Raw genomic sequence first — 13,415 nt, 5'->3', positions numbered from 1 at the left:
CAACCGCATCGCCTTACCTTGTGTAAAAGCAATCAGTATACTTCAATCTATTCATGAAAGTTCATTTTATCTCCATGTGATGGACAGGGTTTGTGAGGTGCGAGTGCAAGTGTCAAACAAACAGGTGTAAATGGAGTGTTCGTGTATATACTGCGAATAAAACGTTCAGCGCCATCCTGCATATTTTGCCAGTATAAGTTATCTGATAGGAACTCTTTCAGAAAACAATTGTTACAACTATCATGATATGATTTAGTGCTTTTCAGTTATTGAAATTATCTTTGACTTTAAACAAGACGTGTGTTCTTTTGGAAAAAAAAGCCATTTTGTTCTCCTCAAACATCTTTTAAAAAGTGAAAATCAGAAATGACTGCTAAATGACTGTCACATGATCGTCATTTTTGATAAGTGATACCTAAGTTTAATAGTGTTGTGTAAGCAGGATGAGAATAGTTATTGTGCTTTTAAAAGCAGTACCGTCATTTAACAATATTTCCCTTACTTTTGATAACAAATAATTATGATATCCTTAAATTGGTGACGAGATGAACCTTCTCTCAATATGGATTGGTCTTCCAAAATATGTACACCAAATATTTCCACACATCACATCTTAGTTGAAACAGGCGCTTAACTTTGTATCGTGAGTATGCAGACAGTAAATGATGGTCACACCTTTATCAGTTTTAAATCTGCAAAGTGCAATGAAGTCCAAAATAATAAAATGATTTTGCGACTGACTTGTTTTTAACTTAGCAAACCAGTTTAACATGTTTTAGGATCCGTGTTATTCATATCTACTAGAGGTGCTTTATCTTGCCTGACGTTATATCATTTTGAACTTTTCGCATGATAAGCAATAGATAGCCAGCATGCACGTGCCAGCAACTGTGGCGCTGAAGAAACTACACTCCTAAGTTTGATGTTGGCATAAAATGAAACAAACGTGAACGGTTATTTGATGGTGATATATTTGAAAAGGGTATTTTAATTGTCTATAACTATTTTATTACCAATAATATTTTGCTAAGGTTTGTATTTTTGTCAAATCCAATTTTATGGTGCCATGGCGTTTGCACACACGGTTCCCCTGCAACAGTCTCTTAAAGATACCAGTATATATGGAACCATCCACATAAGTTCAACCCATATTCCACAACTAACCACATGCTTCGAGTTAGACTCTGCATTAAAAGCTTTAAAAGGTTTCTTCTTATAAGTACAAAGAAGCATTGTTGTGTCGACGTTGAGGGGATATGCTTTGACTTACCCGAAGTTCGTCACAACAGTACAAAAATGTCTAAATAAGGACAATTGGACAAGTTGTTATTCCGAGATTTCAAAATTCGACACAAGGGATGTTGACAGTAGATTTATCGAAACAAATAATTAATTTAATGCACAATATTGACACAGTAAGGAGGTATGATCGTAACCCGGACCTCTCCATGCAGAAGGTGCAAATCACAGTAGTAAAACCAGCCAATAAGAATAAAGAGATCACAGTGTGGAGAATCATGGATTCGAACCCACGAACATCTGATTGGGAAAATGAAGCGTGCGAGCGTGTTGAATGAATCCAGCAAATATCAGTAAAAATTGATTCTTGATATGCCTAAATGCTTTACTGTTCTTAAACATTCTGGCGCGTGAAGATCCGGTTACAACTGATCTGCAGTAACCCATGCTTGAGGGGCTACTATCGGGATCGGGTGGTTAGGCTCAATGACTTAGTTGACACATGTCATCGTATCCCAACTGCATAGATCGATGCTTATGTTGCCTGATCCAGACACAATTATTTACAGATCGATCACATAGCTAGAATATCGCTAAGTGCGACGTAAAACTAAACTCACTCACTCTAGGCATGCCGGTGATAACAAACTCATTCATTCGGCTCCTATAATTGATAATATACTGATATATGAGAATATCACAACATTATTGTAGCACATCTGAAGGTTGAAACCTCAAAGGTGAACCTTGACAGTGTGCTCAATTACCTCCCTTCGCATAGACTGAAACTTTTGTCTTCAAATACAGGCACACAAACACAGATAAGAAATCAGCAAGCACTCATTGTCACTGCTTTCAAGTGATCGATTTCAGCATGGAAACGATGGGACACTCAAGCCTTGTAGTGTTGTCGATATCATGTACGTTGCATATGTGTCCGTTAATGACGCCTCCTCGTTCATGCGCGTTCGTTCCCAACTGATTCCTGATGTGTTTATTTTGCTTCTTCGAATTATCCATATTCACGTGAACCAGATGCACAGCGAGCGAGAGTGATAATGACTATATTGATATTGACATCATCTATGCTTGTCGATAACAAGGCGAGTTCATTACGGAATGTCTATTGTCTGTCGTAATCGTCATCCAGGTGTGGGACAATGTGTCATTTTAAGAATGACTCACGGGACTCTTTGTCTTTTCGTAGTTTCTGATTTGATTAAACATTCAACGCATTTGCGTATAGAAAATCAATACGTTATATTTTGAGTGACATGTTTTCGACGCTGAGGAAAATGAAATCGATGTGTGAGTTATGTTGTGATATGCACGGTTTACCCGTGCAGCTTGTTCATTACTTTCATCAGCCAGGGTGTAGGTTTGAGGACAGAGGTTTGCGGGGAGAGGATGTCTTTACATGAATGGAACATGGACTTTAGGAATAACTCAAGTTACGGCACATCATCGACGTCTGGCATTAAGTTGTGTTACCTCAATAGAACTTGACATTTATGCAATCATTTAATTTAATTTGAGGGTTTTATAATACTCTAACGTTTACACAGAGATCGATTATGTTTATTCTTCGTCGCGTTTTCACGTGTTGATTTCTGACAAATAATGGAATACAATCATTCTAAAAACAGTTAGATCAGAAGACAACCCGTAGATCCATAGGTTGATCATTAGTCTGTTGGCTTATTGTTTAACATCGCATTCAGCAATATTCCAGCTAATTTATGGCGTCGGTTTTAGGTTATCGAGTCTGGACCAGCCAATCGAGTGATCAAAGGCACAAGCATCGATCTACGCGACTGACATACGGTGACATCTGTCAAGTAAGTCAGCAAGTCAAACCATCCGATCCTATTAGTCGCCTCTTACGACAAGCATGGGTTCCTGAAGATCATTTCTAACCTGGATCTTCACGGGTCGAACATTAATATTAAGTCTGATTACTCTATTTTAATTCCCCTTGATATTATGCTTATGAAATTATGCTTATGAATGGTTAATTCTTACAAGAACGTCGACGAAACGTGCTGATTAATGTCTGTGTTTAATTTCATTCTGCACTTGATTGACTTACGTGGCAACTGGTTGTGTGAGTCAGTCACCAAGATTTTTAATTTATCACGTGTCTTCCCACTGCCGTCGGTACATGTTGTGACCTATTTTACACTCTCAATTAAGCTGTATTGTGTTGAAGAATTCTATGACACGGTTTTATGTTATCTAGAGGATAAAAGTATTCCAGTCGAATAATGACCGCTATAAAAGCTTTGTGCGTAAAGAGACATGCGAATAAACACAAAAATATATCATCAGCTATAAACCAGACACTTCAAATGAAAAGAAACGTCTTGAATTAAGCGGCCCCGATGTCAATAAGCGACGCACCATTGAAATAGATATTCTTGAAAAGGGGCGATTTTACTCAGCGATTATACTATATTCCTTAATTCAAGGAACCAGAGAAAGAAGTAGGAGTACGGAAATGCCAAGGGTAAGAAAAAGGTCTCAACAAGAATACATTTCACGTCACCTGATTCACATGAGTGTAATGGCCAGAAATTGACAACGTTCTGTGAATTTTATTCCGTCTGAACGGATTTCGTGATATTGATTCCAATTTGAAATACATCCCAGTTGGCAAGAGAGGGATATTTAACATGAGAGTATGACAACTCAAGGCCCATTTGCGTTAATGAAGACGCCTAACAATTTTCATTTCAAAAGGCATGGCTGGCTTTGACAAGAAATGATCTGGATTGACGTGGCGTTTTAAATTCCAAATATAAATGAACCATATCCGTGGAGTATAGCTGGTATCCAAATATCAATTTATTAATGCGTTTTGCTTGCATCTAATGCCAGGGGTGCTCAAAGGGACTGCACCGAGCCCCGGTATGAATATCGAACTTCACAGTAAGCACATCCCAAACGCTCTCAGATCAAATGTACAGAGGGATACCATACAAGGGGGAACTAAACATGCAAATATCGATGGTTAGGGAAGAAGGGGGTCTAGTTCTACCACCCTCCGAAGTTCTCACACTGGGCCCTTGTGTAATTAGCCTGATGGTGTGGAGGCCGCCCAAACGCTGACTTGGTAGGCCAATTACAGACTTTCATTTCTACAACCAGTCACATCTCCAGGGAAAACTTGCCAAAATAATTCATTAGCGAATTGGGACGAAAACCAGATAGCCCCATTTAACCCAGTCTGTTGCGTTTTATGAGCGTTTCCAGTTGTCACTAGGTCTGCGTCTGGTTGGTCATGACGTCACAGCAAGAGATAATGCGCCTTGCGAGTTGTAACTTGATCTCAAATTGTTAATATGTCAGTATTGTTTGTTTGGATCATCAATTTTAACTGCTTAATATGACAATTTAAGGGTGTTTAGTTTAGCATAGCCACTTGGGAGAGGTTCAAACTCTTATCTTTGAACTCATGCATATCAAAGCGTCTGTTTTAGTAGTCAGTGTTTATTACATGTATCAGCTTATATTCATATGTATCGCGGGAGGGCGGTTACTGAGTAGGTGGTTTGAGGAGTTCTGCCACGGTGTAGTGTGAAGTATGGTGTTGGAAATGTGATGAATATCTCTACAGAATAGGTCAGAGGAATGTTTGAATAGTGTGAGGGATGATGTTACGCTGTGTGTGTGCGCGTGTGTGTGTGAAAAGAGTTGTTACCGTGTAGTGTGAGGAACGTTGTTACCTTGTATTGTGAAGAGCATTGTTACTGTGTAGAGTGAGGGTTGTTGTTACTGTGTCGTGTGAGGAACGTTGTTACCGTGTAGTGTGATGGGTGCTGTTACTGTAAAGTGTAAAAAGCGTTGTTACTGTTGGATGTGAGGAGCGTTGTTACTGTAAAGGCTATTGAGCTTTGTTACTGTAGGGTGTGAGGAGCGTCGCTGCTGTAAAGAGTAAAGGCCGCTGTTATAATTACTGTGTGGTGTTTGGAGCGTTATTACTGTAGGATGTGAAGAGCATTGTTACTGTGGAGTGTGAAGAACATTGTTACTGTGGAGTGTGAAGAACATTGTTACTGTGGAGTGTGAAGAACATTGTTACTCTGTGCTGTTGGGCGCGTTGTTACTGTGGAGCGTGAAGAACATTGTTACTACATGTGTGGTGTTAGGGGGCGTTGTTACTGTGGAGCGTGAAGAACATTGTTACTGTGGAGTGTGAAGAACATTGCTGCAGAGGAGTGGTTCTTTCTTTCTATTTTCTTCTTTTTTGGAGTGGTGGTGATGGTGTTTAATGAGCTATTATCATCAACAAAATCAACTTGGATTCAAATATATTTTTGCCGTTTTGTAGAGTCATTGTGTCATACGATCCAGAAAACGCATGTTTTTTCCCATATTGGTGACCACGAGACGTGTTATGCACCTGCAAACGTATCATTATGAAAATACAAGGGGCTCTAGTTGATTTGTAAGTCAACAAACATTCAAAGTAAATTGAAACTTTCCACTTTTTTAATCGTTGAATATGTGTCTTTTTAATGTATGGCTTGATTTCCTAAATTGCTAACAGCTGAAAAGGTGATGTAAATCCAGCAGGGGTCCATGCAGGAAGCAAATGCAGGGTAAGTCCCCATGGTCCTTAGTATGGTGATCTACCTTCAGTTGTCGGTGATGCATAGCCCGTATCACATTGTTTTGCCCAAATAGTGCTTCTAGCTTTAACTTCCCACATTAGTTTTTATTGCAACTGTGTTATTATAGTTGTTTTACAGTTCTTTGACGACAGGTTTTTATAATATATCAATATTTCATTTAAATACCAAACAGGTTCTTGTCACGACGTGGCTGAAATATAGCCGACGTGAGGATAAATATTAACTCACTCACTTTGTGTGTATAGTACCTTCATATAAACAACCTGTATATGTAACCGCTGTACCTGTAGATTAACATGCTTCTCTGTTTCCACCAAAACATCGTCCTGTCATTAGAAACTGCCAATTGATAACATGCATTTACTTTATCAAATTGCAATGGTTCATTATACGAACACTATAAATATTCATGAAGTGAATCTACAGCACCATGATTACCATCTGTGAATAGACACCGAGCCAAATGATTGTTGTTTAGCTTTTAACAGTGTTAAAACAATTTGTTCATCATATTGATTGATGTGTAGTTTCACAATGAGCACCGTGAAAACATCATTTCCCTTAATTGTACACACCTTATTCTTTCATTTGTCAAAGAAGCACCAATTTATCTCCATGCAACACCAATGCAATCGCCTATCTTTCGTCTCATTTCAATACATCTTATATGCTCTGTGCTATGTGTACAGTCTGAATGATTGTCTCCTTGAAAAGAAGGCTTTTAACTGATTTTATTTCAATAAATGTTCATTCCGGCTCAACACTCGTGCATGGGCCGAGGTTAATGAAGCATACCGGTTAAACTCTGTTTTTAACTTGTGTTTTATGATAAAACCTGATTAGTGTTTTAGAAGCTTACCCTCATTAGAGCGAACGACGCTTGTTTACCGCGTTACGAGAAAAGGCCATCCGGGCATTTAGAAAGCACGTGACCGTAAATTTATTTCATTACGATACGCGGAAATATTCTGAAATCAATGATAATTTTGAGTAATTTCGGAATTTTCTGATTAGAAACTGTATTGGAGACCGTTGTGTCACACTGACATATCAATAAAACGTATGAAATATTATCAAAGGAATTTGACACGTTCGCCTTTCCTCGTTCGTCTACAGCCTCTCAAATCATATAAGGATTTTTCAAATGACATAAAACCCTCAGTTACCCACCGTGTTGTGTTCTTATATCTTTTCTTAATTGATTTCATTAAGGGCTGTGCCTTGAGCTCGAGACACAAACTTTTCTACTGCAGCCTTGCGTTTTTGTTACTTATCAAGGCATATATTTACCCGTTCTACACCAGCTACGAACATGAAAGTATTCTTGGAAGGAATGGGTTTGCACAGACAAGTTTAACAAACATGTTTATTGCCTCTCTTGTATGGCAGGCTTCTAAATTTATAGTGTCATTCATTCCCAGATTCGTCATGTCGGAAAACTTCTTACATAAAATTTGCTCCTCTTTGACAAATTTGTGAAAAGAATTAAAACGATTTGTAAAGCAGCAAAAGTTCTTTTATGGCTGAAGATGCCATTATGCCACTTGGTGTATTCATCTTGGATCGTTAACACAAGCAAATCAAGTAGGCTTTTATGCTCATAGGTCAGACACATCATTGGATTATTGATATGTCCGTGTTACACATATTATGGGATCGTGTATGTATTAGAGATGTGGGCATCTATAGATGGAGAGTGGGTGAATGATCAGTGGTGGGGACATGGGGTGGGGGATCAGCATGACGTAATGTCTGCACTGAGCTTCGTTGGAAAAGGCATGGAGTCAGCGTTGAGTGCAGCCGCTTTTATGCCGCTATGCGGTTATGTATATGTCACGGCAAGGGTAGGTTCGAATCCCATATTCAGCCTGATGAGGATTCCTGCTGCTCATAGATTACACTATGTGGTAACTATGTTTGAACTTGGCAGTATCACCCATACAAACTGAATAATCAAGGTACAAACCTGAATTTTCATCAAATGTGACCAATGAAGTTTGGTATCTAGAAGTGACTAGACCTAAAACAATCGCCAACACACTGACATCTAAGTTCAGGATACTAGTGCAGTATGCCTATACAATGTAGCATGTGGTATTTGCCCCACCCCACCCCCTCCCCTCCCCCCACTTGCTAACAATGCCCCCCTTATGACACGTACATTGATTAAAAGTAAAGAGTGAAGTTTAAGAGTCAAAACTGAGTCGAAATTTGACACAGGTGTGAAGTTAATTTGTAACCAAGACAATGTGACACTGTCCAGCTGTACGTCTAACATACAATGGTGTAAACTGATACCTCCCAGGTAGAAAAACGTAAGTAGTCACCATAGAGGTGTGATGCGACCATACATCTTTGGACATTATGCGTAATCCACATATCGTCATGCGGAGATGTCGTATCTTCAGGCAAGAAGAGACATAAACCCATAGGCTCATAAAGGCGAGGAACACATCACCGCAGTCAAGGCGATTAAAGACTTCAAAATCCAGAACAAGAAGCCTGTGCTTGCATTTGAAAAATGTGGCGCGGTGTAACTCAAAACAGAAAGCTATGGAACGTGTTGTTAGTTATACAACGATCTTTTCAGCAGCATATCTGACTCAAAAGGATGAAACTGGAAAGAAGCGGGTGATAATAATTATCCTACAGACAACAGATGTGCTGCATGGTAATAAACGTATTGATCAACAAAACACTGACTTTTGACCGGCGTCAGATGTCACAAATATACACGTCTTCACCTTGCCACGTATTTCTCTGCTCTTGAAGTGTTTATTTATGTAAACAGCTTCACTGAGAAGTCTTTGATACTCAACATGGGACGAATCATTGCTACTGTAAGCAAGTAAACGGTGTACATTTATATACACGCATGAATGCCCAAACTTGGATCCAATCTTCCCCCAATCCGGTCATTACCCTACGAAGTCAATTCCCCACCTACCATTTTCCCCACCCCGACAATACCTCACCCAAATATAGATCGGACCGGTCCGTTTCACACCTTCACGGGTTTTCTATTGTTGTTGGTTTTTTTGTGTTTCTTTGTTTGTTTTGTTTTTGGGGTATTTTTTATTTATTTATTGCTTTGCTTTGCTTTGCTTTGCTTTGCTTTGCTTTGCTTTGCTTTGCTTTGCTTTGCTTTGCCTTGCCTTGCCTTGCCTTGCCTTGCCTTGCCTTGCCTTGCCTTGCCTTGCCTTGCCTTGCTCTGCTCTGCTCTGCTCTGCTCTGCTCTGCTCTGCTCTGCTCTGCTCTGCTCTGTGTGGTTTGTTTGTTTTTTAATTTGTTATGTTTTGGGTGGGGTTGTGGTTCTTTCACTCAAACATAGCAGGTTTTTACCATCATAGTATATATATGCAATAATGAAGCAGAAACGTTAGTACACTTATTCTGCTTGTGAGAAAAACAAACAAACAAAGCAGCAGATTTCTAAATTTGTCGAGTGGTATCAATACAAACCTAGCTGTAATCTAAGCATAACGATTGAACACTTTCCGGCCTAGAGGAAACAACTGTCCTGATTAACCACATATGTATTATTGTCAATAAATACATTAACAAACCAAGATTTCACTCCACTGAATTAAACATTAACTTAAATATGTCATAAAATATCAGTTCAAACTAGAATATCATATAGAATAACGCTCGTCCGCTGAAGTAAAATTATTTAAAAGTACATTTTTAAAATCATTTAAAAGTACACTCTGTACCTATCCTTTTCTTTTCAATCTATAACTTTCACTTTCTATAACATTTCGTTTATTTGTAATATTATGAGAATTTAACCTTGTTTGGAATCTCTATCTTTGCTTAAAAAAACAACCAACAAACACACGACAATAGAGACAGCTGCAATTCTACGAGCTATACCCATCGTGTTGTCATATACCCAAAGAGTTGAACTTGCAAACGTGATGAACACCATACCGAATGGAGCTGTGCATGCTGAAAGTACTGCTAATGCCTCATGCATCGTTTATTGCCATAACCACTTTGCATTATGTGTATAGCTAAAGTGTCTTCATTGATACAGATAATGTGGAGAACTTTGACGTAATAAATCATCACCCCTATTGTTTGATTTTCCTGGTAACAGGGGTATGGCTATGTAAAAGCTCTTAATTGCTCCAACTCATCTACAGAAAGGTTTTTTTCCCTATTCGAAGTTATTTCATAACCTTTGATTATGGAGCAAGTCATGTTGCGTAACGGAGAGATTACCGCAATTGTGCATAAAACAACACGTACGTGACAGAACATCACCCAGCTGGCCGATATGTTAATTACAGTGCAAACCTAGAGTTGTAAATCTCTACACCAATGGGTGTTGTAAGTAAGTGTATTGTCACTTGGATCTGATGTATCCGGTTGGGTCATGTAATGCTAATAGGAAAACACGCGCTTTAATAATTATCAGCACGTGCATGTGTATACCAATAATGTTTAATGCTTTATTCTTGTATTAACAACTTCAACATATTTATGTGGAATTTACATAATTATCGTGTCTCATAGACTGTAGGCCCGTGTGTTTTTTCATTGTTTTTGAGATTTTAACATGTCACAAACTATTTTCTACCTTTCTATCACTAATAATTCGACAACGTCTTTGAGAGGCATTTACAAGTTGGATCATGAAGGGAGAATGATAATATGTGAATACGCTACAACATTGAAACGTTTCACTGCCGGGTATTTTATCATCTAGAGTTTGTTATTAAAAAAGCACACCTATCAGTTAAATCATTGATATATGTTTACCCACAGGTAACAGGACTTACGCATGCAATCCAAAGTCAAAAGATGTTCTTATCTGTGATTTATAGAACGTTTCATATGTCTTAGCGTATTTGATACTCGCAATATCAGTAACATCGATACTTCGTTAAATATCAAACAAAAAACTGCACATGGACGGAGAAGCTGCATGTCCGATAACTTGATTAGTAGATACAGTTAGTCAGCTGACATGAGAATTAAGCACTGCAGGAATTTTTTTCACAGACAATTTGTTAATAAAACAAGGATACATATCAATCATTACATCACTGATATATGTTTACCCACAGGTAACAGGACATACGCATGCAATCCAAAGTGAAAAGATGTTCTTATCTGTGATTTATAGAACGTTTCATATGTCTTAGCGTATTTGATACTCGCAATATCAGTAACATCGATACTTCGTTAAATATCAAACAAAAAACTGCACATGGACGGAGAAGCTGCATGTCCGTTAACTTGATTAGTAGATACAGTGAGTCACAGGATTAAGTAATGTTAAAGGAGCAATGCTTTGACCGCGTTGAGCAAAAATCGGAAAGGGCAGACATGTGGCATTTAATGCTTGTTTGTTACTTTTGTAATTTGATTTTTACGTAATGTTGGTTTTGATTATTCTGAGTCAGTGGACAGCGGAATGTGGATGACTGGTTATTGGTAGGATTGATGTCATGACTAATCCCCTGTGATAATGGACTGACTTTGGATTTCTAGGCTTATCTTCATCCTTATCTCAGTCATTTATACAAGTACTTAATATCACAAACACAAGAACCTATCACGACCACTAACTACATCTACAGAATGACAAGATATTTCCATAAAATCACAGAAAATATTTGTATTCGATAACAGACGGATGCAGCATTACTTCCCTTTGGAACGCTATTCCGACGATCGCGGGTTCAAGTCCCTGTTCTCTCCGATGTTGTTTCTAGGTTGGTGAGATATGCATCTCTTTGTGGTTTTCTCCCACCTTGTGCCGATACGCTGTAATAAACCTGGAAAAATGTTCAAAGTGGCCTCAACTCACTCACTCACTCGCTCACTCACTCACTCACTCACTCACTCACTCACTCACTCACTCACTCACTCACTCACTCACTCACTCACTCACTCACTCACTCACTCACTCACTCACTCACTCACTCACTCACTCACTCACTCACTCACTCACTGTACCAGAAACCCACGAGGGTACGTGTTGAAATTGGTTATTCGGTGGCGGCGTTCTCGTAAGAATTAACCATTCCTAAGCATTATTTCATAAGCATAATATCACTTAATATTAATGGTCGACACGTGAAGATCCTGGTGTGTTCAGCAACCCATGCTTGTCGTAAGAAGCGATTAACAAGATCGGGTGGTTTGGCTCGCTGACTTGGTTGACATATGCCATGCTATCATACTTTCGTGGACCATGCTCATGCTGTTGATCACTGATCCAAAACTAGATCATTTACAGACCGCCGCCATATGGAACGTTGTGGAGTGCAGCGTAAAACACAAACAAACACACTCACACACTCTTTACCAGAATAAGGCGTCGTTTACATGAAACGTCAGACGTATCTGACAATTGATAGGCTATATGGAGCCTGACAGAAAGCAAAGCCTGATCAAAAGGACGTTATCAATCTGAGTTCTCTTACATACAGAACAAAATATACACACCACACCAATCTCCACACATTAACACAGAAAGAGCTTTCTAACAAATCAGTACTTCAGGTATGCTTAGCATCACATACTGCTGTGGAAACGCTAACTGCATTACAAAAAACAGCATAGGAAATACGACATGAATGTGATGTTATGTAACTGACTATAGAACAGTTTTGTAGAGACACATCAATGATATCTTTCTTCGCTACCTGATTGTCAATGACAGAAGTTAAATATTTACCCGGAGATAACGTGTGCTTATAAGTATGACAGATGTTGCGTTATTTAGTTGTCTGTCGTAGCCGAATCTCGCCCCAATACTTTCACGAGACGGGCTATGTATTATTAACGGACGATACAGAAACATTGCAGATATGAGAGCATTACACATGAATAATAAATATCGTAAGACCTGCATAGACACATTCAAGGAAGAATTCACACTAAGAAAACGTTCCCCTTTCATCTGTTTTTTAAGACCCGTAATTCACGAACACCACCTGAACGATTCGAACAAATGGCGTCATCATATCATTGTTTTATGGTTTGATTCCAGCTGGAACCGGTCACCCAAACCGGAACAGGTTAAGTGACTATCCCTTATCACGTGGTTTGATTCCGTTATTTTGAGAAGATGAGACAATGGACATTCTTGAACAGGTCAGATAACGACGTATTAACCAACTATCAAACTGATTTCGGCCTAAAATACTTCCGATAGCTGCATGACAGAAATAACTGCATGATATTGAAGAATGGTTAATGTCATTCACATAAACGTAATACTGACATACGCATGTCTCTAGTTTCCGGTCACGTGACGTATAATCACATTTACCCCTACTGAAACGGCAGAAATTGATAAGCTTTACTACAGAGGAATTATAAAGTTTTTGCTCCTCGAGGGCCACCCGGCAAAGGTTTAAAGAGGGATTGGCAGCTGTAGGAGACTCAAGTCTTGCTGTGTGCTGCTGACAGTCACCACTCTTCAATATCATACAGTTATTTTATCATGCACATATCATAAGTATTTTAGGCTAAAAACATTTTGACTGCCCCTCGTCCACTCATACTATATCACATTAAAAG

This window comes from Haliotis asinina, chromosome 3, assembly GCF_037392515.1.
Source record: "Haliotis asinina isolate JCU_RB_2024 chromosome 3, JCU_Hal_asi_v2, whole genome shotgun sequence".
Taxonomy (NCBI): Eukaryota; Metazoa; Mollusca; class Gastropoda; order Lepetellida; family Haliotidae; genus Haliotis; species Haliotis asinina.
The sequence above is the reverse complement of the archived record's forward strand: the minus strand, read 5'-3'. Positions refer to the sequence as shown.